Source organism: Ambystoma mexicanum, chromosome 6q (genome assembly GCF_040938575.1).
Source record: "Ambystoma mexicanum isolate Mex_15411 chromosome 6q, UKY_AmexF1_1, whole genome shotgun sequence".
NCBI classification, from domain to species: Eukaryota; Metazoa; Chordata; class Amphibia; order Caudata; family Ambystomatidae; genus Ambystoma; species Ambystoma mexicanum.
The window spans coordinates 1,233,927,118-1,233,946,245 of record NC_090937.1 but is presented as its reverse complement, the minus strand read 5'-3'; positions in this window follow the sequence as shown (position 1 = coordinate 1,233,946,245).

The window sequence follows — 19,128 nt, the reverse complement described above, 5'->3', positions numbered from 1 at the left end:
CAGCGTCGAAAAGCACTCTAAACTGTATACTCGATACAAATCCCACCGCTGTACACCAGTGTTAGGCGGAAACCTGTGCAGTTCCCTCTGGGACCATTGCAAAAGATTTAGGACTACAGGCGTTGGCGGTGAACCCACTTGGTAGCAGTCTGTACCACACAGATTCACTTGGTAGCTGTGGCTGAGCAGTCAGACTTCTCTCAAGAAAAGTTGAGCAGTATGTGGAGTATACAACATAGGGCAATTCTTCACAGTAAAACAAGCAAACACGCAACGAGGCTTAGTGTAAAGATAGTAAGGTATTTATTTATAACACAACATCTATGGAAAACACTAAAGCAAATCACGGCAAACAAATCAAACACAATTAATCTACGAAGTAGAAAACGATCAATCCCCCTAGCAAAATATTGACAACTCTAGGTTCTACCGGTACCACTTATTTCCAGACAGAGGTGTATACCTCAACCTAGATGACACTCGAATATTAGAACAAGAATCACAATAGATCGTAAAGTTCAGAGGCCAGGCCCACTCGGAGAGAGGCAAGGCGCGATGTCCCAAAAAGTCTCTAGTGGAGATGCATTCAAGTCTTTATAGAAAATTGTTATCGGCAGATTGAACCAGTTCAGAACAAAGAATGAGCAAAGCTTGGAGGCGACCCAGCAGAACGGAGAGGATTAAGACACCTCACTCGAACCGAACGAAAGGGAAGCCAGGCGGACACGGTACCTTGTTGTGGAGGGCAGCTCCGGCGGGGGCAGTTGTTCCTGGTGGTGGATGCACGTCGGGTCTGGGCCAAGAGTAGAGATGATCTCGTCGTCGAACGAAAGTGAAGTCCGGTGCACCACCAGGGAAGAGACCAGCCGCGGAGTGCTCCGTCACAAGGCACCACCTTTTGGTCACGTTACAGGGGTAGTGGCTATCCGGTTGCCGAGGTGCTCTGCACAGGCAATTCGACCACTGCGTCCTGAGGTGAATAAAAAGCGAAGGGGACTGGTTGTTCCCACCAGTCAGGGGAAGAGACTCTCCGGCAGGGAGATCTCCTCTGTCGTCGGGAAGTGGTGAGTCGGCTCAGCAGGGCTCCACCGGAGGTGTCGTCGTTGCAAGTCGGCTCAGCGTTACCCTCGTCGGATTCTTAGGTCCTGTGGTGACTTCTGAAGATCCAGTCCCAAAAGCCCTGCTTTTATGCAGAAGACCCCCATTCATTCAGCCTAGCTGTCAATCAACACATGCTAAGTGGTGAGCGGGACGGCTCGACCATCTCAATAGTTTTGGGTTCTCCCCTTTCATTTGCATTAACCATTTCAAGGGTTGGTGGTCAGTCTGAATAACAAAAGTAGAACCATACAAGTACGGCCTAAACTTCTTCAGAGCCCACACGATAGCAAAGCAATCTCTTTCGATTGTTGCCCACCTTGTTTCAGGATCCTTCAGCTTGCGGCTGATGAAGCAAACGGGGTGCTCCCTACCTTTCCCATCCAGTTGACTGAGTACGGCATCTATCCCTACATTGGAAGCGTCTGTCTGCACAATGAAGTGTTGGCGGTAATCAGGAGCTCTGAGTACTGGGGCTTGGCAAAGAGCCTGTTTCAGGTTTTCAAAAGCCTGATTGCACTCCTCGTTCCATTTAACCTTTTTAGGAAATTTGGGCGAGGAGATGACATTCAGTGGAGAAGCTATGGTCCCATAGTTCTCTATGAAATTCCTGTAATACCCAGTGAGGCCTAGGAAGGCTCTCACCTGGGTTTGAGTAGTCGGTGTTGTCCAATTTTGCACAGCTTCAATTTTACTGAGCAAAGCCCTTATTTCTCCACCGCCTACCTCATGCCCAAGATAGACTACCTCACTCTGTCCAATTTGGCATTTACTTGCCTTTATGGTCAGATTGGCTCGTCCAAGAGCCTGCAAAACATCTCTCAGGTGGATTACATGTTCTTCCCAGGAATTGCTGAACACTGCGATGTCATCCAAGTATGCCATGCAGAAGTACTCCATCCCATTCAGAACCTGGTTTACCATCCGTTGAAACGTAGCAGGTGCATTCTTCAGTCCGAAAGGAATTACCTTAAACTGGTATAAGCCAACTGGGGTAGAAAATGCAGTTTTCTCCTTGGCATGGTCTGTCAGGGCTATTTGCCAATAGCCTGACGTCAAGTCAAATGTGCTGAGGAACTTGGCGGCGCCAAGTTTATCCACCAACTCATCTGTTCTTGGCAAAGGGTGGGCATCAGTCGTGGTGACATTAAGAGCTCAATAATCCACGCAGAATCTAAGTTCTTTAGATCCGGCCTTTGGTACTAACACAACTGGGCTAGACCATGGACTAGTAGAGGGCTCTATTACCCCGAGATCAAGCATCTTGCTGACCTCACCTTTGATGTGGGTTTGTACGTTTTCTGACATGCGGTATCCTCTGCTTTTGACCGGCAGACAGTCACCAGTGAGTATGTCGTGCTGGCCCCAAGGGGTCAAGCCTGGTGAAAGCAAGAACAGAGAGGCAAACTGATTCAACATAGATTTGCACTCTTCTTGTTGCTCGGGTGTCAGATTGGAGGAGAGATTCACTCCTTCAATTTTTTCATCTAAAGGTAAGCCTCTGAGGAGATCCGGAAGAGCTTCACTCTCTTCGTCTTCCTCGGATGATGCTAGAAGAAACGCTCCTACATCAGGTCATGAGACATACGCTTTAAGTCGGTTGGTGTGAAAGACTGTCGGAGCCTCCTTGGGATTGCCCAAGTCCACCAGATAGTTAACCTCTCCGAGTTTACCCACTACTCGGTAGGGTCCCATCCACTTATCTTGGAAGGCCCTCTGCCTTGTTGGGATCATAACGAGAACGAGCTGGTCTTGAGCGAACTCAACCATGTTAGCCTTTTGGTCGTGCCAGTGCTTGACCAATGCTTGTCCAGCTTTCAAGTTATCGCTTGCTTCCGTCATCATGTGCGACATTCTCCTCCGGAGACCTATCATGTAGTCAGTCACTCTGACTGGCTTGGGGGAAGGAGCACTCTCCAACCCCTCCTTAATCAGGGCCAATGGACCTCTGACGGGATGACCATAGAGTAGTTCGAAGGGAGAGTAACCTACTCCATCCTGAGGGACTTCTCTATAAGCAAAGAGAAGGCATGGCAATAGAAGGTCCCACTTACGCTTAAGGGGTTCCTCTAGAGCACCTATCATGCTCTTCATGGTTGGGTTGAACCGTTCTACCAACCCATTGGTTTGTGGGTGGTAAGCCGTTGAGAACTTGTAAGTTACTCCGCAGGTTTTCCACATGGCTTTCATGTAGTGGACATAAAGTTTGACCCCCGGTCAGAGATTACTTCCTTAGGAAACCCGACCCTGGTAAAAATACCAAGGAGGGCCTTAGCCACAGCCGGAGCTGTAACAGTCCTCATAGGAATTGCCTCAGGATACCTAGTAGCATGGTCTACTACAACAAGTATAAACCTGTTGCCTGAGGAGGTTGGAGGATCAAGGGGACCAACAATGTCCATCCCTACTCTCTCAAATGGGACTCCCACAACCGGGAGAGGCACTAACGGTGCCACGTTCTTGGATCCAACCTTACCAGAGATCTGGCAGGTGTGGCAGCTCCTGCAGTGTTTTTCTACTTCGGCCCCCATCTTTGGCCAATAGAAGTAGAGCGAGAGCCTTTCCTTAGTCTTCTTGAAACTCAAGTGACCAGCCAAAGGAATCTCGTGGGCTAACTGCAAGAACTGTGGCCTGTTCTCTTGGGGTACTACAAGGCGTTTGTAGTCTCCAGGTGCAGACTTGGTCGGTTCACTGTAGAAGAGGCCATCTTCCCAGTGCAACCTGTATTTCCCAGGCTCTTGCCCTTCAGCCTGAGTTTCTGCCTGATGGCGAAGACCTTCCAGAGTTGGACATTCTCTCTGGACCTTACTGAAGTCTGCCCTGCTGGGTCCACCTTCTGCCAATAAAGACTGCAGCTCAGGATGGTCAACAGGATCCAGATCTCCAATGAGTTCCTGGCCTTCCATTAGCTCTTCCTCAGAGTCTAATTCTACCACGCAGGGTTGTACCTCCCTCTCAGCCTCGGCTGGAGGTGGAGTTACAGGTGTGACGTTGGACAACCGTGGGGAAGTCCGTGTCGGCTGCACTGGAATGCTGGCGGCTGGTTTCGGGATAGAAGTCTTAGGTTTCCCCTTCGCTTCTGATTTCTTGGAGACAGCGGCCGACAATTCCAGTGGAGCAGGAGTGATTTCTTTCTTCATCATCTTCGGGCGAGTACCGCGCATGGTCCTCTCTCGTGCGGGTCTGGTTAGCTCATGTAACCGTTTACTAGGAGGTCTGGGAGTATGCGATACAACTCCGAGAGTTTTCAAATCGTTACCCAACAGTACGCGTCCTGGTACCTCACTCTCTATGCTGACAGGTATCTTCACAGTCATGTCGTTACACTGGATGAGAACTGGTAATTGGGGAAGCATCTGCACAGGCCCTCCAGCTAACTTGGTGAGGCGTTTGGGTGCCTTAGCAACATCCTCAGCCTGAAAAAACGATTTATCCACCACAGTTATGCTGGCCCCAGTGTCCCTAATGGCAGGAGTCTCCTGACCATTCACCTGGACACTGTCCTTATAATACTCTTTAGTATTATCGGGGATAGAATTATAGACATCTAAATTCTGTTGTTCCCACAACCCCAGAGATACTAAAGAAACGCTGGCTGAGACTCCAATGGGTTCGTCTTTTAGCAGTAGAAAGTTTCCACTTGCCATTTGGACTTCCTCCTCTGGAGCGAAGGCTAAGGAGACAAGCTGGACCCCTGAAGGTTTACCCTTACATCTGGGATCTCCTTTCACGTGGTCAGTCGAGCCACAAACAAAGCATTTACCGAATGCTTTCTGGAATGGTGGCTTGTTCTGACCTCCTTCCGGTTTGGCACCAGAAGACACACTATTCTGCTGTGGTTTTCCCGGTGGCTTACCCTTCTGGTTTTGTTTGGGGCCCTCTTTGGAATGTGAGTTATTCGAATTCTCTTTTGAGTCTTTTTTAGGCTGTTTTCCCTCATCCTTTTTCTGAGTTGCCCCAGAATCCTTATGAGTAGCCCTGTTGGCAACCCACAAGTCAGCAGCCTTAGCTAGTGCCCTGGAATCCAATTCCTTCGAATCAGCCAAGTGCTGTCTGAGCTCAGGAGAAAAGGCATCATAAATAGACTCCAACATAAAAATATTTCTCATACCCTCATAAGTGTTCACTTTGTAACCTTAATCCATCCCTCTAAGTTTTTCAACCCTTCACTCACCCAGGTAGCCCAAGGGGTACCATCATGCTCTTTGAGGGTTCTAAACCTCTTAAGATACTGGGAAGGGGTCTTCCCGAATCTAGCTATCAAAGCTAGTTTCACACTTTCGTAATCCGTCTTATCCGCCTCCCACAACTCCATTACCACATCAGTCGCAACAGGAGGGAGCCTAGAGAACAACCAGGGAAGCAACGCATTCCCGGTGATGTCCTGGAGCCCATGATTGTATTCAAACAGTTTCAACCAATCCAACACATCCAATCTCGGTTCATACATACCCACTAATTCCTTCGGCATCCGGGGTCTTTTGGGACTGGAGCTCCTAGAGGAACCAGAGGAGAGAGAGAAGCATTTTCCATAGACAACTTTTTCATTTCTAACTCGTGATTAAGTTCTATTTCTCTGAGTCTTAACTCAGCTAGCTTCTGCTCAGCCTGGGCATTCATCCGTCTGAACTCGAGCTCTTGGTTTCGTTCAGATTGAGCCAAGAACCGTTTATATTCTAATTCGAGCTTCATTTTTTCAAGTTCAAAATAAGCAGGGTTACTTGTGGGACCTGGTATGGGCCCCGTAGGCATAGCTGGTAAGGCAGGTAGAGGTGCGGGGAAGACAGTTTCGTTAGCCTCTCCGTCCTCGTCAGCCTCTTCATCGCTATTATCAGAATTACGATTCAGATCAACACCATTACTGTCGTCTACATTCGCTGGGGAGAGTGGTTCCTCTGAACCAGTACCCAGACTTTGGTTCACCAGCAATCTCTCTATTAGTTCTAACTTCTTGCCTCTTACAGAAAGATTCTCTTGCCTACAGAGAGCTCGCAAACTCTCAGTATTTTCACCTGACAAGGATTCTTGACTGTAAGTTTCCATCGTAGACATGTTTGTGAAAGTTGCTTTTTAGTGCTAAGCTTTGTGGTTAGTTATCCTACAGCGTCGAAAAGCACTCTAAACTGTATACTCGATACAAATCCCACCGCTGTACACCAGTGTTAGGCGGAAACCTGTGCAGTTCCCTCTGGGACCATTGCAAAAGATTTAGGACTACAGGCGTTGGCGGTGAACCCACTTGGTAGCAGTCTGTACCACACAGATTCACTTGGTAGCTGTGGCTGAGCAGTCAGACTTCTCTCAAGAAAAGTTGAGCAGTATGTGGAGTATACAACATAGGGCAATTCTTCACAGTAAAACAAGCAAACACGCAACGAGGCTTAGTGTAAAGATAGTAAGGTATTTATTTATAACACAACATCTATGGAAAACACTAAAGCAAATCACGGCAAACAAATCAAACACAATTAATCTACGAAGTAGAAAACGATCAATCCCCCTAGCAAAATATTGACAACTCTAGGTTCTACCGGTACCACTTATTTCCAGACAGAGGTGTATACCTCAACCTAGATGACACTCGAATATTAGAACAAGAATCACAATAGATCGTAAAGTTCAGAGGCCAGGCCCACTCGGAGAGAGGCAAGGCGCGATGTCCCAAAAAGTCTCTAGTGGAGATGCATTCAAGTCTTTATAGCAAATTGTTATCGCCAGATTGAACCAGTTCAGAACAAAGAATGAGCAAAGCTTGGAGGCGACCCAGCAGAACGGAGAGGATTAAGACACCTCACTCGAACCGAACGAAAGGGAAGCCAGGCGGACACGGTACCTTGTTGTGGAGGGCAGCTCCGGCGGGGGCAGTTGTTCCTGGTGGTGGATGCACGTCGGGTCTGGGCCAAGAGTAGAGATGATCTCGTCGTCGAACGAAAGTGAAGTCCGGTGCACCACCAGGGAAGAGACCAGCCGCGGAGTGCTCCGTCACAAGGCACCACCTTTTGGTCACGTTACAGGGGTAGTGGCTATCCGGTTGCCGAGGTGCTCTGCACAGGCAATTCGACCACTGCGTCCTGAGGTGAATAAAAAGCGAAGGGGACTGGTTGTTCCCACCAGTCAGGGGAAGAGACTCTCCGGCAGGGAGATCTCCTCTGTCGTCGGGAAGTGGTGAGTCGGCTCAGCAGGGCTCCACCGGAGGTGTCGTCGTTGCAAGTCGGCTCAGCGTTACCCTCGTCGGATTCTTAGGTCCTGTGGTGACTTCTGAAGATCCAGTCCCAAAAGCCCTGCTTTTATGCAGAAGACCCCCATTCATTCAGCCTAGCTGTCAATCAACACATGCTAAGTGGTGAGCGGGACGGCTCGACCATCTCAATAGTTTTGGGTTCTCCCCTTTCATTTGCATTAACCATTTCAAGGGTTGGTGGTCAGTCTGAATAACAAAAGTAGAACCATACAAGTACGGCCTAAACTTCTTCAGAGCCCACACGATAGCAAAGCACTCTCTTTCGATTGTTGCCCACCTTGTTTCAGGATCCTTCAGCTTGCGGCTGATGAAGCAAACGGGGTGCTCCCTACCTTTCCCATCCAGTTGACTGAGTACGGCATCTATCCCTACATTGGAAGTGTCTGTCTGCACAATGAAGTGTTGGCGGTAATCAGGAGCTCTGAGTACTGGGGCTTGGCAAAGAGCCTGTTTCAGGTTTTCAAAAGCCTGATTGCACTCCTCGTTCCATTTAACCTTTTTAGGAAATTTGGGCGAGGAGATGACATTCAGTGGAGAAGCTATGGTCCCATAGTTCTCTATGAAATTCCTGTAATACCCAGTGAGGCCTAGGAAGGCTCTCACCTGGGTTTGAGTAGTCGGTGTTGTCCAATTTTGCACAGCTTCAATTTTACTGAGCAAAGCCCTTATTTCTCCACCGCCTACCTCATGCCCAAGATAGACTACCTCACTCTGTCCAATTTGGCATTTACTTGCCTTTATGGTCAGATTGGCTCGTCCAAGAGCCTGCAAAACATCTCTCAGGTGGATTACATGTTCTTCCCAGGAATTGCTGAACACTGCGATGTCATCCAAGTATGCCATGCAGAAGTACTCCATCCCATTCAGAACCTGGTTTACCATCCGTTGAAACGTAGCAGGTGCATTCTTCAGTCCGAAAGGAATTACCTTAAACTGGTATAAGCCAACGGGGGTAGAAAATGCAGTTTTCTCCTTGGCATGGTCTGTCAGGGCTATTTGCCAATAGCCTGACGTCAAGTCAAATGTGCTGAGGAACTTGGCGGCGCCAAGTTTATCCACCAACTCATCTGTTCTTGGCAAAGGGTGGGCATCAGTCGTGGTGACATTAAGAGCTCAATAATCCACGCAGAATCTAAGTTCTTTAGATCCGGCCTTTGGTACTAACACAACTGGGCTAGACCATGGACTAGTAGAGGGCTCTATTACCCCGAGATCAAGCATCTTGCTGACCTCACCTTTGATGTGGGTTTGTACGTTTTCTGACATGCGGTATCCTCTGCTTTTGACCGGCAGACAGTCACCAGTGAGTATGTCGTGCTGGCCCCAAGGGGTCAAGCCTGGTGAAAGCAAGAACAGAGAGGCAAACTGATTCAACATAGATTTGCACTCTTCTTGTTGCTCGGGTGTCAGATTGGAGGAGAGATTCACTCCTTCAATTTTTTCATCTAAAGGTAAGCCTCTGAGGAGATCCGGAAGAGCTTCACTCTCTTCGTCTTCCTCAGATGATGCTAGAAGAAACGCTCCTACATCAGGTCATGAGACATACGCTTTAAGTCGGTTGGTGTGAAAGACTGTCGGAGCCTCCTTGGGATTGCCCAAGTCCACCAGATAGTTAACCTCTCCGAGTTTACCCACTACTCGGTAGGGTCCCATCCACTTATCTTGGAAGGCCCTCTGCCTTGTTGGGATCATAACGAGAACGAGCTGGTCTTGAGCGAACTCAACCATGTTAGCCTTTTGGTCGTGCCAGTGCTTGACCAATGCTTGTCCAGCTTTCAAGTTATCGCTTGCTTCCGTCATCATGTGCGACATTCTCCTCCGGAGACCTATCATGTAGTCAGTCACTCTGACTGGCTTGGGGGAAGGAGCACTCTCCAACCCCTCCTTAATCAGGGCCAATGGACCTCTGACGGGATGACCATAGAGTAGTTCGAAGGGAGAGTAACCTACTCCATCCTGAGGGACTTCTCTATAAGCAAAGAGAAGGCATGGCAATAGAAGGTCCCACTTACGCTTAAGGGGTTCCTCTAGAGCACCTATCATGCTCTTCATGGTTGGGTTGAACCGTTCTACCAACCCATTGGTTTGTGGGTGGTAAGCCGTTGAGAACTTGTAAGTTACTCCGCAGGTTTTCCACATGGCTTTCATGTAGTGGACATAAAGTTTGACCCCCGGTCAGAGATTACTTCCTTAGGAAACCCGACCCTGGTAAAAATACCAAGGAGGGCCTTAGCCACAGCCGGAGCTGTAACAGTCCTCATAGGAATTGCCTCAGGATACCTAGTAGCATGGTCTACTACAACAAGTATAAACCTGTTGCCTGAGGAGGTTGGAGGATCAAGGGGACCAACAATGTCCATCCCTACTCTCTCAAATGGGACTCCCACAACCGGGAGAGGCACTAACGGTGCCACGTTCTTGGATCCAACCTTACCAGAGATCTGGCAGGTGTGGCAGCTCCTGCAGTGTTTTTCTACTTCGGCCCCCATCTTTGGCCAATAGAAGTAGAGCGAGAGTCTTTCCTTAGTCTTCTTGAAACTCAAGTGACCAGCCAAAGGAATCTCGTGGGCTAACTGCAAGAACTGTGGCCTGTTCTCTTGGGGTACTACAAGGCGTTTGTAGTCTCCAGGTGCAGACTTGGTCGGTTCACTGTAGAAGAGGCCATCTTCCCAGTGCAACCTGTATTTCCCAGGCTCTTGCCCTTCAGCCTGAGTTTCTGCCTGATGGCGAAGACCTTCCAGAGTTGGACATTCTCTCTGGACCTTACTGAAGTCTGCCCTGCTGGGTCCACCTTCTGCCAATAAAGACTGCAGCTCAGGATGGTCAACAGGATCCAGATCTCCAATGAGTTCCTGGCCTTCCATTAGCTCTTCCTCAGAGTCTAATTCTACCACGCAGGGTTGTACCTCCCTCTCAGCCTCGGCTGGAGGTGCAGTTACAGGTGTGACGTTGGACAACCGCGGGGAAGTCCGTGTCGGCTGCACTGGAATGCTGGCGGCTGGTTTCGGGATAGAAGTCTTAGGTTTCCCCTTCGCTTCTGATTTCTTGGAGACAGCGGCCGACAATTCCAGTGGAGCAGGAGTGATTTCTTTCTTCATCATCTTCGGGAGAGTACCGCGCATGGTCCTCTCTCGTGCAGGTCTGGTTAGCTCATGTAACCGTTTACTAGGAGGTCTGGGAGTATGCGATACAACTCCGAGAGTTTTCAAATCGTTACCCAACAGTACGCGTCCTGGTACCTCACTCTCTATGCTGACAGGTATCTTCACAGTCATGTCGTTACACTGGATGAGAACTGGTAATTGGGGAAGCATCTGCACAGGCCCTCCAGCTAACTTGGTGAGGCGTTTGGGTGCCTTAGCAACATCCTCAGCCTGAAAAAACGATTTATCCACCACAGTTATGCTGGCCCCAGTGTCCCTAATGGCAGGAGTCTCCTTACCATTCACCTGGACACTGTCCTTATAATACTCTTTAGTATTATCGGGGATAGAATTATAGACATCTAAATTCTGTTGTTCCCACAACCCCAGAGATACTAAAGAAACGCTGGCTGAGACTCCAATGGGTTCGTCTTTTAGCAGTAGAAAGTTTCCACTTGCCATTTGGACTTCCTCCTCTGGAGCGAAGGCTAAGGAGACAAGCTGGACCCCTGAAGGTTTACCCTTACATCTGGGATCTCCTTTCACGTGGTCAGTCGAGCCACAAACAAAGCATTTACCGAATGCTTTCTGGAATGGTGGCTTGTTCTGACCTCCTTCCGGTTTGGCACCAGAAGACACACTATTCTGCTGTGGTTTTCCCGGTGGCTTACCCTTCTGGTTTTGTTTGGGGCCCTCTTTGGATTGTGAGTTATTCGAATTCTCTTTTGAGTCTTTTTTAGGCTGTTTTCCATCATCCTTTTTCTGAGTTGCCCCAGAATCCTTATGAGTAGCCCTGTTGGCAACCCACAAGTCAGCAGCCTTAGCTAGTGCCCTGGAATCCAATTCCTTCGAATCAGCCAAGTGCTGTCTGAGCTCAGGAGAAAAGGCATCATAAATAGACTCCAACATAAAAATATTTCTCATACCCTCATAAGTGTTCACTTTGTAACCTTAATCCATCCCTCTAAGTTTTTCAACCCTTCTCTCACCCAGGTAGCCCAAGGGGTACCATCATGCTTTTTGAGGGTTCTAAACCTCTTAAGATACTGGGAAGGGGTCTTCCCGAATCTAGCTATCAAAGCTAGTTTCACACTTTCGTAATCCGTCTTATCCGCCTCCCCCAACTCCATTACCACATCAGTCGCAACAGGAGGGAGCCTAGAGAACAACCAGGGAAGCAACGCATTCCCGGTGATGTCCTGGAGCCCATGATTGTATTCAAACAGTTTCAACCAATCCAACACATCCAATCTCGGTTCATACATACCCACTAATTCCTTCGGCATCCGGGGTCTTTTGGGACTGGAGCTCCTAGAGGAACCAGAGGAGAGAGAAGCATTTTCCATAGACAACTTTTTCATTTCTAACTCGTGATTAAGTTCTATTTCTCTGAGTCTTAACTCAGCTAGCTTCTGCTCAGCCTGGGCATTCATCCGTCTGAACTCGAGCTCTTGGTTTCGTTCAGATTGAGCCAAGAACCGTTTATATTCTAATTCGAGCTTCATTTTTTCAAGTTCAAAATAAGCAGGGTTACTTGTGGGACCTGGTATGGGCCCCGTAGGCACAGCTGGTAAGGCAGGTAGAGGTGCGGGGAAGACAGTTTCGTTAGCCTCTCCGTCCTCGTCAGCCTCTTCATCGCTATTATCAGAATTACGATTCAGATCAACACCATTACTGTTGTCTACATTCGCTGGGGAGAGTGGTTCCTCTGAACCAGTACCCAGACTTTGGTTCGCCAGCAATCTCTCTATTAGTTCTAACGTCTTGCCTCTTACAGAAAGATTCTCTTGCCTACAGAGAGCTCGCAAACTCTCAGTATTTTCACCTGACAAGGATTCTTGACTGTAAGTTTCCATCGTAGACATGTTTGTGAAAGTTGCTTTTTAGTGCTAAGCTTTGTGGTTAGTTATCCTACAGCGTCGAAAAGCACTCTAAACTGTATACTCGATACAAATCCCACCGCTGTACACCAGTGTTAGGCGGAAACCTGTGCAGTTCCCTCTGGGACCATTGCAAAAGATTTAGGACTACAGGCGTTGGCGGTGAACCCACTTGGTAGCAGTCTGTACCACACAGATTCACTTGGTAGCTGTGGCTGAGCAGTCAGACTTCTCTCAAGAAAAGTTGAGCAGTATGTGGAGTATATAACATAGGGCAATTCTTCACAGTAAAACAAGCAAACACGCAACGAGGCTTAGTGTAAAGATAGTAAGGTATTTATTTATAACACAACATGGGGTGGGGGTGCTGGGAGACATGGGTGGGTGCCTGGTGGTGGGTGCCCCTGGTGGCTGGGGCGTGGGGGTGCCGGGAGACATGGGTGGGGGCCTGGTGGTGGGTGCCCCTGCACTACTGGGGGGTGGGGGTGCTGGGAGACATGGGTGGGGGCCTGGTGGAGCCTGCCCCTGGTGGCTGGGGGTTGGGGGGTGGTGGGAGACATGGGTGGAGGCCTGGTGGAGGCTGCCCCTGGTGACTGGGGGGTGGGGGTGGTGGGAGACATGGGTGGGGGCCTGGTGGAGGCTCCCCTGCACTGCTGGGGGGTGGGAGACATGGGTGGGGGGCTGGTGGAGGCTGCCCCTGGTGGCTGGGGGATGGGGGTGGTGGGGAACATGAGTTGGACATGGGTGGGGGCCTGCTGGCAGGTGCCCCACAGTGCTGGGGGGTGGGGGTGGTGGGACACATGGGTGGGGGCCTGAGGGTGTAGAGGGAACACCTGGGAGGACCCACACATGCAATTCACGTATGCTGCTCCCCGCGCACCCCTGTAATACACGTACCCTGATGAGATCGCGTGTGGAACTTCCCGCGCACCCCTGTAATACACGTACCCTGATGGAATTGCGTGTGGAACTTCCCGCGCACCCTGGAATACACGTACCCTGCTGATGTTGCGTGGGATACTTCCCCCGCACCCCGAAATACACGTACCCTGATGAGATCGCGTGTGTAACTACCCGCGCACCCCCGAAATACACGTACCCTGATGTGATCGCGTGTGTAACTTCCCGCGTGCCCCCAAAATACACGTACCCCGCTCAATCGCGTGTGTAACTTCCACGCACCCCCGAAATACACGTACCCCGCTCAATCGCGTGTGTAACTTCCCACGCACCCCCGAAATACACATACCCCGCTCAATCACGTGTAACTTCCCGCACACCCCCGATGTACACGTACCCCACTCAATCGCGTGTGTGACTTCCCGCGCACCCCCAAAATACACGTACCCCGCTCGATCGCGTGTGTTGCTTCCCGCGCACCCCCGCAATACACGTGCCCCGCTCGCACAGGCCCAATTGCTGTATGTTGCCACTTTTGTGATGCGCTGGGACTCTATCGCCTGCCTTCGTGTGGCGGACTTGTTTCAGCTTGTGCGTGTCTTTGGCTGTGCGTGGCTTTGCCCTATTCGATTCCATGAATACGTGTGGTTCGAGTGCGTGTGGGCGTTCCGTCTGCTTCCCTGCAGTACATCCCCAGTTACGCCCTTATTTTCACGCGTTGTGCCCCATTCCGCGCGTTACGCCCCATGTCCCACCCACTTTCTGGTGTATGCGCCGAGGTTGTGCGCTTTCACTGTGCGCATCGCGCAGGCCTTTCGGGATGTTGCAGTGACTTGTGCGCCATGCACGGTTTTTTAACGCACATCCCGAGGTGAACACGCGCAGGGACTTCCATGTTTTTTTCCGCTTGCGCCTGCTTGCGCCTGCTTGCGCAAAGATTTTCGGCGCACATTTTTTCCATGAATCGGCCCCTAAATGTTTGCAAACACTGACGGACGCTAAACCAATGGAAAAAGTAGCAAAAAGTGTATAGATGTGTAAAAAAATGCTTCTAGAAGGTGTGAAATTGCAGAGTTTTAAGGTGCAACTTTCTAAATTGGACAGAAATGTTGCTATATTGGGGTAAGTATGATATAAGTAAGTTGTAGGAAATTAGCATGCACAGGTAAAAACCCTTGAAATTCATTGAAAAAGTATTGTTAAAGGGATGTTATGGTTAAGGTGCACTAATAAAAACCTATGAAATTCACTGAAAAAAACTTTGTTAAAGGAGTGGCATGGTTACAAGTAAAACCGAAAAACCTCAGAAATTCGCCAGGTATGGTAAACTAAGCAACCATTACTGGCGTCACCTCCGTGCACTGACTAACCCCCAGGTCAGGACATCAAAGATGACATCACAAATGTCATTGATTACATCACTTAACCATAATGTCCCTTTTTCTGTATATATATATATTACATGGCCACGGTAGTGGCCATGTAGTTATGGTTAAGTTGGTGTTTCCATAGGAAGAGCACTTTTTGGGTGGCTTATAACTTCGCTCTCCCTGGACGAATCCTCACCAAACTTTGCAAAAAAAGTAATTGGGTCACTCTGAATTTTTCAAAGTTTGGTGAGGATTCATCCCCCTGGACGAATCCTCACCAAACTTTGCAAAAAAAGTATTTGGGTCACTCTGAATTTTTCAAAGTTTGTTGAGGATTCGTCCAGGCGGGGCAAAGTTATAGGGGGGGCCCAAAACTTTTTTTTTTCCCACTGAATGGGAAAAAATGTTTGCTCGCGTCTACAGCCCAAGCCGCTGGACGGATTTTCACCAAATTTGGACCAGGAGCAGCGGCTTGGTCCCGAAAGCGTGCTTTTGCAAATTTGGTGAAAATCCGTCCAGTAGTTTTATTTAAAATGACCAAAAAGTAGGTAAAACAAATTAGTGATATCTGTGTTCGGTCCGCGGACACACTTCCCTGTTCGCTCCGCGGACAGTGTCCTGATTGGCCAATCGGCTTGCGTGATGTTCGCGGACATGCAACGTGTTCGCTGATTGGACGGCATGGAGCGTGAAGCGCATCAGATTTTCGGTAGCGCCCGCCAGCTTGGATTCGCGGTCGTCCGCGGACAGCGTGGTGAAATTTTGTTCAAAATTTGTATTTAGTAGAGTGTGTTGGTGTGTAGGAGTGTATGGGGAGGGTGGGAGTGTATGAGATAGGATGAAAGTTGTGTTTTTTTATGTGTTATACGTTCTTTTTGTGTTTGATTTGTCTGCGGACATCACAGGTGTTCTGAAATGTTCTAAATAAACTGAATGGGGGGTGTTCTGAGGACTCAATATGTGTCAGTTTTGTTCGCAAGTAAACTGAAAATGTTCTAAGAACACTCGCAGTGTCCTGAGATGTTCGCAAATAAACAAAATGGGGGTGTCCTGAGGACGCTGTCCGTATTGTTCGTTGTCAAGTTGAATATGTTCTAAGAACACTTGCGGTGTCCTGAAATGTTCGCAAATACGCAAAATGGGGGTGTTCTAAAGACGTTGTCGAACACTCGCTGTGTCCTGAAATGTTCGCAAATATGAATGGGGGTTGTAGCTGATAAGTTGAATGTGTTCTAAGAACACTCGCGGTGTCCTGAAATGTTCGCAAATAAACAAAATGAGGGTGTCCTGAGGACACTGTCCGTATTGTTCTCTGTCAAGTTCAATGTGTTCTAAGAATACTCGCGGTGTCCTGAAATGTTCGCAAATAAACAAGATGGTGGTGTTCTGAAGACGCTTCTAAGAACACTCGCGGTGTCCGGGGAATGTTCGTAGGGGGTGTCCTGAAGATGCTGTTCATATTGTTCTCTGTCAAGTTGAATGTGTTCTTAGAACACTCATGGTGTCCTGAAATGTTTGCAAATAAACGAAATGGGGGTGTTCTGAAGAAACTGTCCGTATTGTTCGTTGTCAAGTTGAAAGTGTTCTAAGAACTATCGTGTTGTTCTGAAATGTTCGTAGTGGGTGTCCTGAACACGCTGTCCGTATTGTTCGCTGGCAAGTTGAAAGTGTTCTAAGAACACTCATAATGTCCGCGGACATTAAAAGTTTCCATAGACAATAGTTGAAATGTTTGACTCTAGATGTGATATGCTGCGGTGGTTGTTGCCAGGGCATAGAGTCTTGGGTGCATGGCCATTTGGCCATGCACCCAAGACTCTATGCCCTGGCAACAACCACCGCAGCATATCACATTCATATTTGCTTATAACTTTGGGTGAAAAACAAATGTATAAGGAACAAAGGTATTAGATACTATGGATGTGATATGCTGCTATGGTTCTCCTTATTATTGTATACTTACTGTTTGGTCTAGTAACCGGAGTACATGTATTTCTTGTTAATTTCTGTGATAAAAGAAAATAGCATGTTAGTATTAGTATTTTGTAATGACTTATTACATTGTATAATCAATATATTTTTTTTTGGACCCTCATATTTAGTAGATTACAAATCAGAGTACTGTGCAATTTGCTTAGTTTCTGTATTTGTTGCTAAAATCATTGGGTCTGTGGGAGAAAAAAAATCCATGTTGGATTAAAAAAAACCTTTTTCTGTTATGCTACAGTTTATTTGTTTTTTTGTTTTCAGTGTTCACTTGTTGTTTCTGGCTAATGCTTTTGTTAGTGGTTTCATTTTGTTTAACAGTAAAATAAATAACTTTCTTTTGAGAAGAATTGTACTGTCCATCAACGCTTCTAAGATTAATTTCCTACGATAGGTTTTAAGCATTGAACCTGATTTCTCTCCTGTTTTTATAAGATTTTGAAGGACTTTTTGACTTTACATTTTGGCTAAAATACTTTTCTTGGTATGCTTACTTTGCACTATATTAAAATTTAAAGAAGTAGTTTTGTCTGTAGTGATAGCTGATTTTCTGTTAATTGTTTTCTGGTTTGTTTTACATTTTGATAGAGGAGGAAACGTTTCTGTACTTAAAACTTCTTGTGTTTCACTAAATGACTGTATTAGCTATTTTGTTTCAACTTTTTTTTACAAATTCTGCTAGAGATGGATGCTTATGTTGGACACTTTTATTTTCATTTGCTCTACTTCTGTGTTGCTTTCTACGGACTTGACTTTTGGTAGGCATTCTTTAGGGTCTGTTGAAAAAAATAAAGAAGGTATGGGTTGGGGTGTTTTGCAATGTATGTGTGCCGTGTGCATGAGTGTTTGAGTAAGATGATAAAGATGTATGTAATGGTGTGTGGTTGTGCATTGGGAACTACAACTAGTAGGGATAGGTATTCTTGAATTTATGTGTTACTAAACTGGGGTTCAGATGACAAAAAAAAAGTAAGCTAGTGGTGTGGAAAAGTACAAATAGTAAATCTAATGTATACAATTAAAACAGTTGTTTGTTCTATAATATGAAAATTGTAGCGGTTCAGTTGGGTATTTTGTGTGTCCAAAAATAGGAATTTGTGGGCCATTCTGTCTGTAAATCGCTGTTTAAGACATGGAGATATTTGGACAAAATGGTACACAATCTCTATTTTTTGGCACAGAAATAGCTTGTATTAACTTTACAGTATGTTTGAGTAATAATACAAATATTATGGTGATATTCTACTTACTTTTTTCTTGAATTAACAGGTAACTTCTTTAGATATTGATTTTTTTAATTGAAATCATCAGCGCCTTCATCAAAACCATTAAACTAATTTATTTACATAAGATACATTGCATCAGTTCAGTACATATGATATGTTCGTAATGAACAAATTGTATTGAATGACTAACTTTAGCAAAAAAAAATATCTTTACTATGTCTTGTGAAATTTATAATATACCAGTGAATACCACTATTTCTGTAACTAAGCTGTTCTAGGTAATAGCGCCTCATTGTCATGTCTAAATTAAAGTAATTAAGTAAATAAATAAAAAAAAACCAAAAAATATGAAATTGTATAAGTATTTTTTTAAAGATTTAAACATAGATTGTGCTTGCATGCAATTTTGTTTGAATATATGTAGTCTATATATTTCATTTAAAACAAGTTAGTTTAACATGATTTGGGTGTGTGTGTATAAAGAAAATAAATAGTATAAAGGTTTATAAGATAGTTGCTTTTAGGAAATTGAAAAAAATACAGTACATTTATTTTACAGATTACACAAGCTAAAAGTCTGTTTGAAAATGTGTTCATCTACTGTACAGAAAATATGCATACCTGAAGTTTGTGTTCATGCATATGGATATGCTTGGAGCTGCAAGTAGAAATCTTGGAGACTTGTACAGTATTTCTGGAGATGGTGCTTGCCAATGATATAACACTTGTACTCAGAGAGATTCACAGTACATTTGCAGTGCTGATCTATGATGATGCAGTTAGATGTAGAGGTCTTGAATGTGATTGGTGCATGGTCATGTGACTTCTTAGCTACATCCAATGAGGGAATGGCAGAGAGAGTGAAGTGGAAATGGTAGACGGGCTGTTCATGTTACGATATGACCACAGACTTGCGGTAGTTCGCGGACATCGGGAGTTACATCCGGGGATTTTTGGGTTCAGAAGTCATGCAAATGAGAATGGGCCTCATTCCGAGGCTGGCGCTATCCATGGAGTAAAGAGCACCATGGTAAGCAACCATGGAGCTATTTACTCCATGGAAATCCGGCATGGTGAATGGAGTAATTACCGGTCCATTCCAAGGTTGGAGGGACCGGTAATTCCCCATTCACCATACCGGTTCCCCATCCCCATTCCTGCCCCCATAGGGCTCAATGGGAATGGGGAAGGAGTAAATTACGGCACCGTAAATTACGGTGCCGTAATTTACTCCAAGGTCCCTTTGCGGGTTGGATTTTTAACGCCTGCTAAAAGCAGGCGTTA